Genomic DNA, 15,461 nt, shown 5'->3' with positions numbered 1-15,461 from the left:
GGGTACAACGTGACACTCTAACAACGGGTTCTGAAGAAATTTATGATAGGCCAATGCCAGGAATCAATCCGGTCGCGTAGTTTAGCCAGATTATACGTTGCCAGCCGCCGTTGCACGTGCAATCGCCAATTGCTCGTCACGTCGGACGCCATCTTGTGCCATTTTTTATCCCCCCAGGGTTCGTACTCGATGAAATCCGTTCCTCCTCGCGCACTTCGCTCTTTAGCCTGCGCCAGAGTAAACTACTCGTATATCCTTTCAGATCGATCGAAGGAAGAGTGCCCACGTATCGATCGAGCCTCTTCGTGCCTTCGCGGCTGTCTTCGCCTAGAAGTGATATTTAACCTGCCAGTTTGACGATCGCTTTTTTTCGTTGCAGCTTTGTGCAAGTTTTACGTGAAACTTGGCCGAGCGATTGGCTACGATCAAATCATGACCTGGATCTGTATATAAACTTGCAAAATAACTTACATGGTTCGTTGATGCGAAAGAGCTTGATCTCGATGTTCATTTGCGATTTCAATACCGCAGACGATCAATTCGGTCGATGAACGAACGCTCGGTCACGCATTAATTTCTTATTTTTATAATTGAATCTACGATCATTTTTAGCTCTCACCGACAGCGGCGTTCTTCGCTTTGACGTTTTTCTCGAATAGATTGATATTGACTTGCACATTTCTGTTCTCTTCCTTCTTTTTCGTTTATTCCTCACGTCTCGAGGGGTTTAATTCCCTACAGATACGCATAACGGAGATTTACATCTGCCAGACATGACACGACGATTTTTTTTTTTTCTTTGCCATTATTTATTAATTTTTTTCCATCTCTCAACATACGTCGCACAGTGGAATTACTACCTTCCTTGAATCGAAGTCTTCTGCGAGTCTACCAAAAAAGAAGCGGACTAATACGAGCATCTCGTAGCCAAAGGACGGTTCAACCGATTCCAGACGAGCAAAAGTGGATAGAATTTCTCACAAACGGTTTGATCCTCGTATTTTCGGCGCACAAACGCACGCGGCAAAACGACAGATTGGCTTACTTCGGTAACGTTCGATGATCAAGCTGTATAATCGTCATGCGTGACGGTGAAAATGGCGTTGGGATTGCCAGGTTGTAGTGACGGGAATAAAGGTTGAAGAAGAAGTTGATCGCAATTATAATACGAATACCCTTCGCTTTCCGAACTATAAATATATAACGGACTTACGCAGACTCAGCGGCGATATGAAAAAGATCGATATTGGAAGTAACAGACAGAGTTTGCGGTGATCCATCGCCTGTCAGAAGAGCTCGGCTCTCCTCCATTATACGCATGTATTACCGAGTTTTTTTCGTTGAAAAATACTCCCCTACATCCGTATATGTTACAGATACACATTACACGGTGGATCGGGTCCGGTGAACCGGGTGTATAATCGGCTAGTCAAATACCAGTTTTAATGAAACCGGCTCGCCTGTACAAAGTGTACTGATGCTTTAATTAAACACACTTAAGATTCCCCGCATTCTGACGTCGCTCCTCGCCATGTCTGCAGATGCTGCCAGGGTAAACCCGGCGAACCGCATCACCGCGTTTCAACCTAGCTGATCGAACCTGGAGGAACGAGAAGGCTGGTACTCGGGTGCAATCACTTGGGAACTCGCCGTTTCTTGCCGATGAGTACCTACCCGTACTCTCGATGCTCGTGTCCCGCATCAGCCACCCCGGAATCCACCCGGGGAACAAGGTAACGAGCGATGAAAAAAAAAAGGACAAATCTTCGGCCGAGTTTTTGCGCGTGGCAAATGTCTGGGGGGACGACGATCCCCTTCGTCCGACAGCGTTTCACCGATCCCGAGACACACGCTAACTGAATCTTCGTGGCGAAGATACTCGAACGGCAGACACGGTGGCACCGCACCGCCTTTACCCCGGTCCCGCACTCTTCGAGATACTCGGCGGTGAAAGAAAACCGATGTAATGAATGGTTCGTATGAGCAACATATATACACACCTATCATCAATGAAGACCATGCACGTCGCGATGGTCAGTACACGTATATCGCATACCCGCTCGGCAGCAAATCGAACCCTATCAATTCCTGCTGTTAGAATTTTAAGGTACAGGCTCACACCGAATATCTCTCGACATCCGAGAGAAGCAAAGGTGAGATCCAGTTTCGCCGAGAAGATAGAAGAGTAACGACGAGATCAGATCGCGATCCTCGTCCTTCGGTGATTCCCTCTTCGAAGATCCCCTGAAGATGCGAAATGAAAAAAAAAAAAAAAATAATACCAAGATAAAAGCACAAGAGTACCTGCCTGCAATCGTACCGGAATCACAGCTGACAAAAAGACGGATCGATCCAAGTATCGATCGGTGGATACACAGAATAGGGGATCGGTATGATCGGTAATATAGTGGGACGTCGTTGTGAGGACCGCTTAAGGACGTCGAAGAGTGTACGAGGCATCAGTGGGACACGAGACACGCGACGCGCATACGAATCACAGCGTGAGACACTCATCCTTCTCGGGTTGCATTCCTTCTAATTGGGCCCAACTGCAGCAGCAGAAGCTGCAGAAGTTGCAGAAGCTGCAGGTCGGGGTATATCTGCACCGCGGAGTCGAGGAGTAGTCGGTCCACGGTAGATATGGCGGATAGATTCTCCATCGATTTGCGGGGCAGTGGCTGTTCCAGAGAGAGGCTATACCCTCCGCACGTATACGATGGAAAATACAAAGTCTTATGGACGCTCCCACGTTTTTTCTCACTCAATCGCAATGCCAGACCCGTGCCCATCCAACCCGATGCCTGTATGCCATGCTATGCCGCTCTAGGCCTTCGCTATCTCTATCTCTTCATTTCCTGTCCCAGCAGTTGAGACGAAACCTATGAACGATCATTTCCAGGACAAGATGTGCCTAAATGTCGTTTCAACTTCAAGTTGTTAAATATTCTCGTGTATACTGGGCACAGAATTGAAGTAATTTTTGGATATAGAAACTCGTGCTCAATGTTTTCTGTGATTATGAGAAAATTATCGAATTGCTGTCGGCAACGCGATAGTACAATATAGAAAATGTTAGCTACGTCAACGAGCCGAAGACACGCCTCGAACTCGATTCGTATACGAGTTCATCGAGACGGTTTCAAATCATCGTTACAAAACTATAGTGATTAAATATGAATGTACTATTTATGAGCTAACAAAACGATGATTTTGTATGCGCTCAAGGTACGTAGAGGTAAGAAAAAGTAAGATAACGATTCAAGGATAGAGATTTAAAAAAAAAAAAGAAACGTTAAAGAAAGACACGCGGCGCGAGGACCAATTATGTGAAAAATAATATAAAAGAAAATAAGGTGAGCAACGTTAATCGGTGGATCAGCGAGGTTTACCAGGTTCAATTACCGAAAGGATCGTAGCGAATAAATCCCAATTACAGTATCACCGAGTATCGGGGGTATCGGTGTCCCGATTGGGTCGAGCATGCGTGCGTGGAACATAACGTGACCGGAGGTTGGAAAGAGGAATAATCGCGGCGGAGGGGTTCGAGGTTTCTTTTCTCGAGAAGATAAGAAACGTTATACCATCACCAATTAAGTTAAGTAGAAACGCAATTCACAAATCGTCTCGCGCATACTGCTACAGGAATGAAGAGGAGGAGCTGCCTCGGTGCAACGAGCAAAAGCAAAAGCAAAAGCAAAAGCAAAAGCAAAAGCGGAATAAGCAGAAGCGGCGGTGGCAGCTACGATTACTTAAACGACCCGGGAAATCGTCCTCCGTATTCCCGCAGAAGAAAGCCTCGGACATCCTTCAGCAGCGGTAGAGCCATTAACACCGGCGCTCGGAGAAAAGGGGGCGATGAAAAGAAAAACGCCAATTTAGGAGGGGGAGGGAGGGGGCAAACAGAGAAGAAAAAAACACGCCCCACCCCGTGTAAGACCCCGCAGTCGGTTCGTACGCACAGAACTCATACGAGCGAGTAATTGGCCTCCCTCATTATTCGACGCTACTTGTATTATTTTTCAACCGAAGGCGTTACGCGGCTAAGTTGCCTGCGTGCCGAGATAATTGAGGACCTTCGAATATTACAACGTGGAACTCCGTTTTTAATCACGTTTTTTCTTTCTCTTTCATATTGGTTGTAAACTTGTAAATAAAAGAAACGAGGAGTTCAAAACCACCCCAACATTTCTTGAAAAAAAAGAACGCACTGATCAAGAATAAATTTTCTTAGAAATAACATTACAACAATAGTTTTACCGTGTCTTAATGCAAGTTTTTTAATGACACTTTATTTTCTGTGTCCTAGCTTCTCGTCTTTTTTTATGGTAAAGGCAGAAAAATGGTGGGTAAAATTGTATACATGTATAATCTAAGGCGTTCAGTCGTTTATTCGATCATTCGTACTTCGGGTTGATTGTGTTAAAAAAATGTACTCAAGTGGACATTGTCTTCCCTCGGGTTTTATGTTTTAAAATTATCTCGAAATTTCTTTTATTTTTAAATAAAATTTTCTTAAGATTGACTTAACTTTCATAAATTGTATCGTGAAGATTTTTGGCAAATATATGGCAATAATGGCGACTTATTCGTTATGAAGCAAGAATCTATTCATTCTGCCTTTTGATTTTGATGATATTCCGATCGATTTTTATCATAATTTGACGTTATTCGTTTGCACTTCTTATTCACTGTTAGAACCTTAGACACCATCTATTGTTTTCAATATTTAACACGGTCGTTTTGCTAGAAATACGCTATCGAATAAATAGAATTACACCACATGATTGACGCTACAATTCAAATTATATTTAGTAATTGTTGTGATCTTAATTTTAATTGGGTATACTTGAATCGTTACACTTGTCAACTATTCGCATTTTATTTTTTTTTATTCCATTCTTCTCTAGATAACAAAATATCTCCGAAACTGATCACGATTTGGTTTGATCGTGCTCCCGAAATTAATTTGAAAACACTCTACTCGAATCGTTCGTAAATCGAATGAAACATTAATATTTCATTCGTCAAACTCGGCAATGAATTCTCGTAATGAGCACGATTCGTGAAACCTATTTTCCTCGGCAACCGACAGAGTCAAGATGCGTGTAGATATCGCATACCGTATATTATATATAATATATCACGAAAGGATCGGGAAGCATTAATAAGAGTTATCTGGTCTGACGCGGATAGGTGCAGAGGCGTGTGATGGATGATTCCCACTGTTTCGCCGATTATCGATGCAAGACCGGTAGCCCCGAGGCTCAGCTGCGCTCTAAGAAGCTGCGAGAGGCGCGTGTCTCTCGGAGATTCGAAGGAGCTGCATCCACGCCGCCGGAAGGCTCCGACTTGCGTCTATATGATTTTCGCAAAATTTCAACGCCGGAATTAGAGAGAAAATTATTACTTTTATCGCGTGGTGCGAGAAGCATTGACGATGACTCAACTGCAGACGTAATTTAGAATTCATCGAGGGTAGGTACAGTGGATAAAAAAAAAAGAAAAAAAAAGAACGTTAGACAAGTCGATGAAAGCTCCCAGGAGCATAGAACTGATGAGTTGAATTTTATCATCCATGGGGAATAATATAACAAAGCTGCAATTAACATTCGGAAGTTCCGAAGAATCGTTTGAAAAGAGCTTATTTCAATTGTGAATCCACTGTCAAGAAATTTCTTGAAATGAATTTTGTACAATATTAGATAGAATAAGTTCTACCGTTGATATATCGAATTTTCATTTTGTACATAAGATTTATAAGAAAACAAGCGGCTTTAGACTGACGGTGATCCATTTTTCGAACTTCCCGTTCTCACGCTGCAGGATTCCAGTTCACAGAGAAAAAAAATAATAATTTCCTATTAGAATTTTGAACTACAAATTCAGAATCGCGAATAACGATATTAAAGTCTTCAGGTACCGTATTACATGAAAGTATAACGATTTAAAAAATTTTGAACCACTATAATGAATCCAACATTACAAATTTTGGAAGTCTGACTTTCGATTCGTAACCGCTGAAATTGAAAACTCAATTTTCATTTTCGGGGTGTTTACAATAACTTCCTTTTTTCTTTGAAAACAGAGAAACGCAGCGTTGAAAATTCATGCCAAGCGATTTGTAGATAATTTATTCATGAACGAAATGTGCTAGATTATAATTCGTGAAAGTTGGTCAGTTGCCAGTGTACATTTGTAGCAGAAAGAAGATAGAATTTTATAATCTACCTGTTTTCATTTGAAATTCACGAGTTTCAAATTCATCTCAACTTTCAGAATATACCGTTTCAAATACTTTCAATATCGGTAAAATTTTTGCGTCAACTGTACGTCGAGTAAGAAAAGAAAGAAAATGTTTAAAGGCACCCGCGGATGTCGAAAGGACCGAAGATAATTGCGTCCGAGTATCGCACGTCTGGTGTATAAAGCGAAGGTAGCTCGAATCCGTGGAATCGTTATATGGGAAATTGAAACAGCGTATTTCAGGTATTTTACACCATATTCATTTATTCACGGCGCATCTGATTATCTTGAGAACTCAATATAAGCGAGTCAACGGCAACTTGCAAGCTGAGAAAAAGGAGAATCAGCTGTGGCAATCGTCCTTCGGTGTAATATCGTAGTCATCAATTGAACGTAAAGTGATCACATATTGATGTCGCAATCCTGCAGGCTATCTGTGAGCCTGCCAACTATATTCTGCACTCGGGCATAAAGACGGTCTGTTTATTACAGCGATACTTTTACACTCGAAGTTTCGATATCCCCGCAAAGTATTACCGATTCGATATCTGCCCGATATACATACTTACGTACGCTCGTGAGTTCGTTTATACCTACTTACGCTGCAACTGTTTCGTTTCCCAAAATTATGTTCCAAACGATAAGCAAAAAATTAGCGATCGATTAACACTGGTACTTAAGTATATTACGGAAGTCCATTTACACTTGACGTAACGGTAACGAGTGTAGGTACAATAAATACGTACAAGTAAGAGTGCCGATTACTCGTGATACCTTAGTCGTAAAATTTTACGACAACTGTGACTAAAATCTAACCCACCTGACGTACGTAGGCGTAACGGAAGTGCGTCAAAAATTGATTTACGATGTCAGAGGCATGCGCGTATGAAATATTTTCACCCTTAGACGCAGCGCCTACCGTATAACGACCGGTACGCCAGGTATAAGGAAAGGCGAATGGATATTTCGCGACGACGCGCATTCTCTTCAGAAGCCACTAAATCATACGCGGGTTATCCGTTGTCCGCGTGAAGGTAGTCATGAACCTGTGCAGAACGGTTGAATATGCCCGCCAAACAATACCCCGAGGTTCGCTTCGTACGCGTCCTTTTGGCGTTTGTCATAGTGCGAAAAATAAGCGAAAAAGAAACCGTGTCGAAGCTACGTTTGCGGGTGCGCGTGCGTGAATAAAAAAATGAGGATAGGGAGAAACGGTAGGGCACGGACACACACGCAGACGCGCACGCGTATGCAGAAGCACTCGCAGCTCTCTTTATCTTCGTAGGAGGAAAAGAGCGAGTCGAGAATAAGGTAAGGAAAGCTCCGTAGCCGCGGGAGTAAGCTCGATCTTTTAACGTGTACGACACAACGCACCACACCGCGGACAATAGAGGGTTGGAATTATTTTTCAACCTTGGCGCCTCCAGGATCCGCGGGTGGGCTCGGCTCGTGTTCATTACGCTGACATGCTGCTCTTACACGGCGTAAGAGGCGATCCTCTTCTTGCGCGAGGCGTAGAAAAGGCCGCTGCCCCTGAAGAGGAGGCGAAAGCATTGTTCGGAGGACCGTTAAATATTGGGCCGACGCCGAGCGCCGCGGCGCTTACGCCGATAATCTATCGCGTGTTTAGGTGTGTAGGTGGGTGAACGTTGTACGGGGTTTCTTGTCGCTCGAGTTGTTTTGCCTTTCGTGGACCCACCCGCGTGTCGACTCGCCTCCAGCCCCGCTTAATAGGGCATCTTAAATACCCTCCGATCCCGTATCGGCCGAGCGAAGAAGGTGAGGAAGGTGTAATCACTGCCCGATCCTGCCTGAACGGCAAACGCTGAGTCATATCGCCTCGAATCAGCCGCCATTTTGGTACCGCCGTTTGACTTTTTCCTCTGAAAATCGGAAACCCTACCGACGCTCTGTGTCTTCGTGATGAGATTGTTGTACTCCGCGACGTTGATGTTGTACCTAACGATTGCGATTTTAGGGAGGATCTTTGTTTAGAGTATTTAAAATCGCGGTTTGCGTTTCGGGAGACTGTACACGCGTGATACACAGAAATGATTTGTTGAATTTACCAATCGCATATACATGCCGATCGAACATTGCGAACAAAAGGTTTGACTGATTTAATGAAATTTCATGTGATTTAACGATGCGCGATAAATCGTTATTCGGACAGTCATTTTTGAAAGTGCCAAATTCCGAATTCTTTGGTAGCGAAACTTGAAATAAAGAAAACTAACTTTGACGATACGTCAGAGCTTCGAAATCCGACGCTCGAAGCTCTTGACGGGCAAAATTCCGAATGGACAAACTGTTGAAAGGGAGCAACTCCGACAAGTCAAAGTTCCGAAAGTGCGAGAATGAGAATATGTCAAAATATCATACGCGTATATTTTAATTTTCGGAATTTTGCTCTACCGTAACTTAAGTTGTCGGAATCTTGGATTTCGGAACTTGCGAGCCCTCGAATTTCCCCACTGAGAGAAATTTTTAGTTCCGGTCACCGCTCGGTCCTTGACTATTTTCATTTTTTACCACAATCGAAAAATATACTTCCAGGTACAAAATGGAAATTAGTTTTCTAGCCGTTACCGGAAAGCCTGGTATCCGTTACTATTCTTTCTCATTACGATCACTCTTACTAGATTTTCTTGTGACTGTTGCGAAAATTTAACGCTCGTGCAACGATAAATTGACGTCAAAGCTTTGTTTATCTAAAAAAATAGAGTAAACCTCGCAAACTGATTTTGCGTGGCAATTAGCAAAAAAGGATCGACGATAGCGCCACATGTTTACGCGTACCTCGTTTTTCGTAATTCCAACAATATTCGAACAGTTTTTTTAACGATACCTGTTTTACTCAATTTTTCCAGTCACCCCAACAAATGAAATTTTTCTCAGTGCGCCCATTCGAAACTTTTTTGATTCGTCAAAGTTCGACATCTTCACTTCGAGTTTCGCCACGATATAAATCGGAATCAGACGCTTTCGGAACTTTTAAAATTCGGAACCCGGACACCGCCCCGCGGAGTCGCGACAGCGGCTTAACCGGATCGACGTTGAAGTGTGAGTCAAAACGGCTTGTGGATATACGTGAACGCGGCGATCGGTATGCGTTATACGCGTTATATTTCACCCATGGAAAGCATAACTCACGGTGCCGGCCCTCTCGGCTTCTTAGGTAGACCGCGAACGGAGTCCACGGAGTCCGCGGGGCGAGGCTGGCTCTACCTTCTCTACCTTCTCTACCTTCTCTACCTTCGCAATGACTCCTCTCTCGCGTATTTATTGCACTCGATCTGCACGCCTGTTATGACCCGGCCTAGGATAAGCCGATCGGCTCTACTGACCCCGGCTTCAGCTCCGGGCTGCTCAAACGCACCTCCTCGCTGCAAATCTTTCCGCGCGATTTACCTTCGACTCGCTTCAAAGAGAGAGTTCACTTTTTGCTGCGCTATTCACGCCGACTCTAATTACCCTGCGCTCTCTGTGTTTTTTGAATTATTGCCAAATCGTGAGAAAAAAGAATTATCGAACGTGTAAACTGGTTCGCGATCGAGTTCGATATGTTCAAACACGCAACGAATATTCTTTCGCACAGTCCGCCGAAAACTGGAATTAACAAAATTATAATTGAAAACGAATTGACGGAGTTCAAAGAGAAAAAAATTAATACTGTTCAAAGAATCTCTTCTACTTAACCCAAAGGCTGGCTAATTCAAATCCGGAATGTTCAATTATCGTTCGTTTCTTCGTTGGTTCTTTACAAACTCTTTGAAGATTGATTTTTAGTAACGTTCTTATTACATTATTCCACAAAGCATAAATGTAACAATTAAAGTCAAAACGACATTTCGTACAATTGGTTTTGTAAGTAAGCAACCCGGAACCAATTATAGATAATGTATTTGCGAACATTGAGAACCACGATTACCTAAAAATTGGACAAACGGATCGATTTTGTCATTAACAAGATATGAAACAATAATTGTGTAACTTGTCCGCATAAATGATCAGTAATGGGGTTTTTTTCCTTCGAAATTCATAGGTTTCGAATTTCCGTCCATATTATTGATAAGAGATTTATACAACCGAACCTACGAACTCGAGTCACAATTTTTTAAAAGTTTCTTTCGCATGCGCTATATTTTGTTTAAGCGCATAATTGATAATATCATGCCTAAGGTGTTTCACAAGTTTAAACGCTACGAGATTATAATCTCGTGCATAATTGCAGGGCAGTGAATGGTTGAGGATCAGCTGGGATAACAGGGCGTAAAAGAAAATGCATCTGGCTTATAAAAGAGCGAGGGCATTGAAGCACAAACGGAATAAGAGAGATAAAATTTAACGCGAATAGTGCAGCGGTGTGCAAGACTCTAACGCCGTTGAAATTAAAGCGCGATTATTGAGATTTATGCAAAATTTTGCTGCACGTTGGCATTCCAAGATCGTTTCCGACACGTACTTGGTTGAACTCTAATGCCCACGTAAACAAGACTCTACACAGCCGGGTATATACGCAGCGACACCTCGGCTTTAACGTACCGCGAAATTCCTGCACCGAGACTATTATACAAACACGTTAAAATTAACAAGATCTCAGAGACGTTTATGTTGCCTCGGTGTTAACGCTTCAATTCCACCGCGAATATATCCGGAGTCGTATGTGAACATTTCCCAATGTGCGCGTATGTGTGTCTTCTCCTTGTAATATTACAAACGTCTGCACGGCAAGAACAAGAAAGTCTTCGCAGTCGACTTGCGAGCGTGACAAAGTAAAATTTTAAACACGATTCAAGTCTGCGAAATTACTGAAGTAAATTGTATCCTTGAGAATTGATAGGTATAAATCGCTGTACGTACATCGTATAAAACTGTAGAAATGAATCGATCGTCATCAAGATCAAGAACGATAATTAATTCTCCCCCGTACCTGATCAGACCAACGGTTTGTTAAATTCCCAATTAGCACAAGTATTCGCTGCGTATTAAATATCTTGTATCTAGATTATCGATATGGGAAAATTAATCTCCAACAGGTTCGTCCTGCGCTCCGTGCGAATCGCAGCCTAGCTGGTAGGCAGGCATAAGAAGATGCCAAGGATCTGGATTGAATTAATCGCGTGTAGAATCTCGGAAAGTAGCAAATGCATACATAGAAGTGGAGGCAGTCGGAGCCGAGAGATCCAGATCGAGAGCAACGGCGGCGGCGTCGGCGGCGTTGCAGCTGTGATATATGATATTGTTAACTTTAACTGTCACCGTAGAATTATCAAGAGATAAGCAGCCAGTCTGGCTCTGGCTTGAGGCAAGAGTGGAACCAACGTGCCGGGAGCGACGACGCATGACTACGGTAAGTAGCTGCACTGCACGTTCTTCCCAGCGTATGTAGATCGCTGAAGATCATTCCAGATCAGTGTAGCCTGGAGGAACCGCGGGTATGCTGATCGTGAGACGATCCTAGGATCGATGAATTAAAGATCACCTATCTGGCATCCGGAGGCAGTGAATTTGTCCCGCGATACTCGAGCAGGTAATCGACTCAACCCCCGCGATTATACCTACCCACCCTGATGCAGAAATCGTAACCAAGGAACATCGAGTCGCCGATTAAACGCTGCGCTGAGAAAAATTTCATTTGTTACGGTAACTGAAAAAATTGAGTGAAACAGCTGTATCGTTGAAAAAACTGTTTGAATATTGTTGGAATTACGAAACGCAAAATCAGTTTGTGAAGTTTACTCTACTTTTTTAGTTAAACAAGGCTTTAACGTCAACTTATCGTTACACGAGCGTTAAATTTTCCCAACATTTGCAAGAAAATATAGCAACAGTGATCGTAACGAGAAAGAATAGTAACGGATACTAGACTTTCTGGTTACAGCTAGAAAACTAATTTTCATTCTCTACCTAGAACTATATTTTTCGATTATGGTAAAAAATGAAAGTAGTTAAGGACTGAACGGTAACCGGAACTAAAAATTTCTCTGAGTGTGTAAACGCGAATCTTCGATGAGGATTAAGTTGGCAACGTTTACGATTAGTTGAAATCGTTACTTCGCACCTTTGAGATCGTCTGAAGTTTGGTAAGCCGCGATAAAAAAAAAACACACCGAGATGTGTGTATTCTGAAAAGCCATCCTTCTTGAAAATCACCATTGGAAATTGTACGGTGATAATTTTTTTCGGAAACGTTTCGTTGCGTTGACGTTACTAACTTCAGTCTCGTAACATTCGACAGGCTTCGGAAAGTTGGCGCAATGTTCGGATGACCAGAAGTTGAACGTAATGAAACGGAGGCCTCGAATTCTTCCGAAAAAAGATTAATTGAACAACAGTTCTTCTTCGGCCGGGGTTTATGCTAATACAGTATCAGATCCCTTAGCTGAATCAAGAGATCGTAACAATCGTGCGCGGCGACACGAACTGGGAAATTGTAATTTCAAATCCCGAGTCCCTCTCTTGGATCGAATGGATGCGAGGAGGATAGTCGATAGACTTGGAAACTGCACGGCATGCACGAGAATTGGCTTCTAATGGCGTGAAAAGTTGACTAACTAACAAGTGTCGGATAAGTGATAACAATCGATCGTTCCTTTAACGTTCCACTTGCACAGTATACGCAAAAACATCACTCTGGTTGAGATGCGCGGATAGTAAGTGGACGGATCGTGGCTTTAATGCGCGTGTAAGATCCTTTCCAGCGTTCCGTTTCAGCGACGTACCTCAGATATATTATATATGTATGCATATGCTATGAAATTATTGATTATCGGTGTAAAAGATTATACGTGCCCGGTGCAGGGTTATGCCAACGTATCGGATAATTATATGGCCATACCAGCGATATCCAGCCTCAGAAGTCACTGCGTGTAATATACACACTGCACGCTGCGTGTTATACTTATTTCAATCTCTCGCTTGAGTATTTAAACAGGTTTTCACATGACCGGCTGTAACGTGTACGTATATTCGCGAGATATCGCGCATGGTTAGCCGGGCATGAATCATAACGAGGAATGGCATTAACCTGTCCCAAGATGTCCTGCATTCTAATCCATAAGATATTAACTAACAATAAGTCCGGTGTCACTTCGCTATGTGAAATTCTCTTGCGATTCCTAAGGGACTCGCTGCATCCAGACCCGTGATAGTACGTACTGGCTTCGCGCTTTTTCATGCGCAATGTTGAGACGGGGTTGAAATTCCGAATTTGAAAAGATCCCAAGGTGTCTAATTCTCAATTTTTGTCCGCTGACACTTGAAGTAAAGAATTCGTACTTTGACGAAACCTCAAAGTTTCGAATGGTACGAAAATTGACGCTCAAAGTTCCGAAGGTTCAAAATTCCGGAAATACAAAATGTTGAAAGGGCGCAACTCCGACAAGTCAAAATTCCGAAAGTGTGAAGATGAGAAAAATTTTACTCTGAACATCGAAGTTCCGTGAATTTCCGCATTTATTTTTCGGAATTTTTCTCTATCGGAACTTGCTTCACTTTTCGAAATCTCGCATTTTGGAACTTTGAGCCGTCGGGTTTCCAACCATCCGAAACTTGTTGTTTCTTCGAAGTCTGATTTCTTTACTTCAAGTTTTGCCACCGAATAACACGGAATTATACGCTTTCAAAACTTTTCAAATTCCCAACTTCAACCCCGTCTCGCATCGTCCGTTTTTTCGCTGAACAACATCACAAAGATATAATACATAAAAAAAACTTCACGACAAAGAGAAGTTGACGAGTTTTTATCAGATATTCGCGGTATTCTGATTTCCAAAAACGACTACAATTTTCACCGAACTCATTGCCACGCGCAATTATAGAAAAAGCTGCAGACTGTTCCGTTCGTTAACGGATAGGTAAAGCTTTTTCCCGCCAATCTGCAGACAGAGATACGGCTAATTGCCTGCATAGCTCACAATCAGACATATTTATACATCTGAGTCCGAGAGTGGTTTTGAAATTTATATCAATTTCCGTGCGATACCCGAAGCTCATTCCTACAGTATATTATATTATATCTTACACACGGCTGCGGGTGCATTCGCCGAGTCGTCAGCGTGAGTCGCGTGGTAAGAAAGAACAAGATGAACTAGCACCAAGACCAGCATGGAGGATATCCATTTTCTCCGAGCTGCCGCAGTCTCAATTAATGGAGATTCTGTACCAGTAAACATTCCCTGAAGGTTTAATATTACCGCCCCGTGCGAATCCTGTCAAAGCGTCGTATTCCATTTCCTCGACATTTCTCACCCATCTTTCCTGATACAATATATCTCGTATGAAAAGTAGCTGATACTTCCTCTCTAGAGTCGATCTTTTTCCCCCCAAATAAACCGCTGCGATAATAATTAATTCCAGACTAGATGAACCGTCGATCTGTGTGCGTAGCTTAAAAAAACTAAAACCGTTACCTTCACGATCAACGATCCGTAAAATTGACCGAATAATCAATAAGACGTTTTTATTTCTTGTATCCTAACTACACGCTGAGAGAAACTTTTAATTCCGGTTATCGCTGAGTCCTTAATTATTTTCATTTTTTACCACAATCGAAAAATATAGTTCTAGGTAGAAAATGAAAATTAGTTTTCTAGCTGTTACCGGAAAGTCTACACTGTAAAAAATTTGCGGTGTAAACAAGCTCGGAGTTGTTGTTTAGGAATATCGGTGTCACAAACAACACCAATAAAGTGTATGAAAGACTCCGGCGATGTTGTTGTAATTAAAAATGGTGTTATCTTAACTAAATCAACACCATCTGCAGTGTTTAACTCATACTGACACCTTTTGGTGCAATTTAAATGACTAAGGTGTTGATTCAGCCTCTTCAGAAGTTAGTAAGCAAGCTCGGTGTTATTGGCTGGGAATTTCGGTGTCACGAATAACACCAATAAAGTTTATGAAATACTCCGGCAATGTTGTTGGGATTAAAAATGATGTCATCTTACGTGAATCAACACCATCTGCAGTTTTTTACTCAAACAGACACATTTCGGTGCAATTTGAATGATCAAGGTGTTGATTTACCCTCTTCAGAAGTTAGTATATCTTCAAAATAAAAATTCTCATAGTCACAATGAGCCTCGTCTGTGGTACGAGGTATACTCACTGTCTAGATGTCGGAAATCTTCGTACATAACTTGAGAATTGTATTCAGTGATTATATCTCACCGTGCGCGAGATTACTCGGGAAAAAAATAGTCCGCCCTAACACG

At 42.5% G+C, this 15,461-nt stretch overlaps 1 protein-coding gene across 1 annotated transcript in view; it reads right to left on the bottom strand.

Moving 5' to 3' along the window:
• LOC124219839 (protein cortex) overlaps positions 1-15,461 on the bottom strand; it is a 245,072-nt gene that overhangs the window by 187,629 nt on the left and 41,982 nt on the right. The gene's annotated exons all lie outside the window — the stretch shown is intronic.

This window comes from Neodiprion pinetum, chromosome 5, assembly GCF_021155775.2.
Source record: "Neodiprion pinetum isolate iyNeoPine1 chromosome 5, iyNeoPine1.2, whole genome shotgun sequence".
Taxonomy (NCBI): domain Eukaryota; kingdom Metazoa; phylum Arthropoda; class Insecta; order Hymenoptera; family Diprionidae; genus Neodiprion; species Neodiprion pinetum.
The sequence above is the reverse complement of the archived record's forward strand: the minus strand, read 5'-3'. Positions and strand labels throughout refer to the sequence as shown.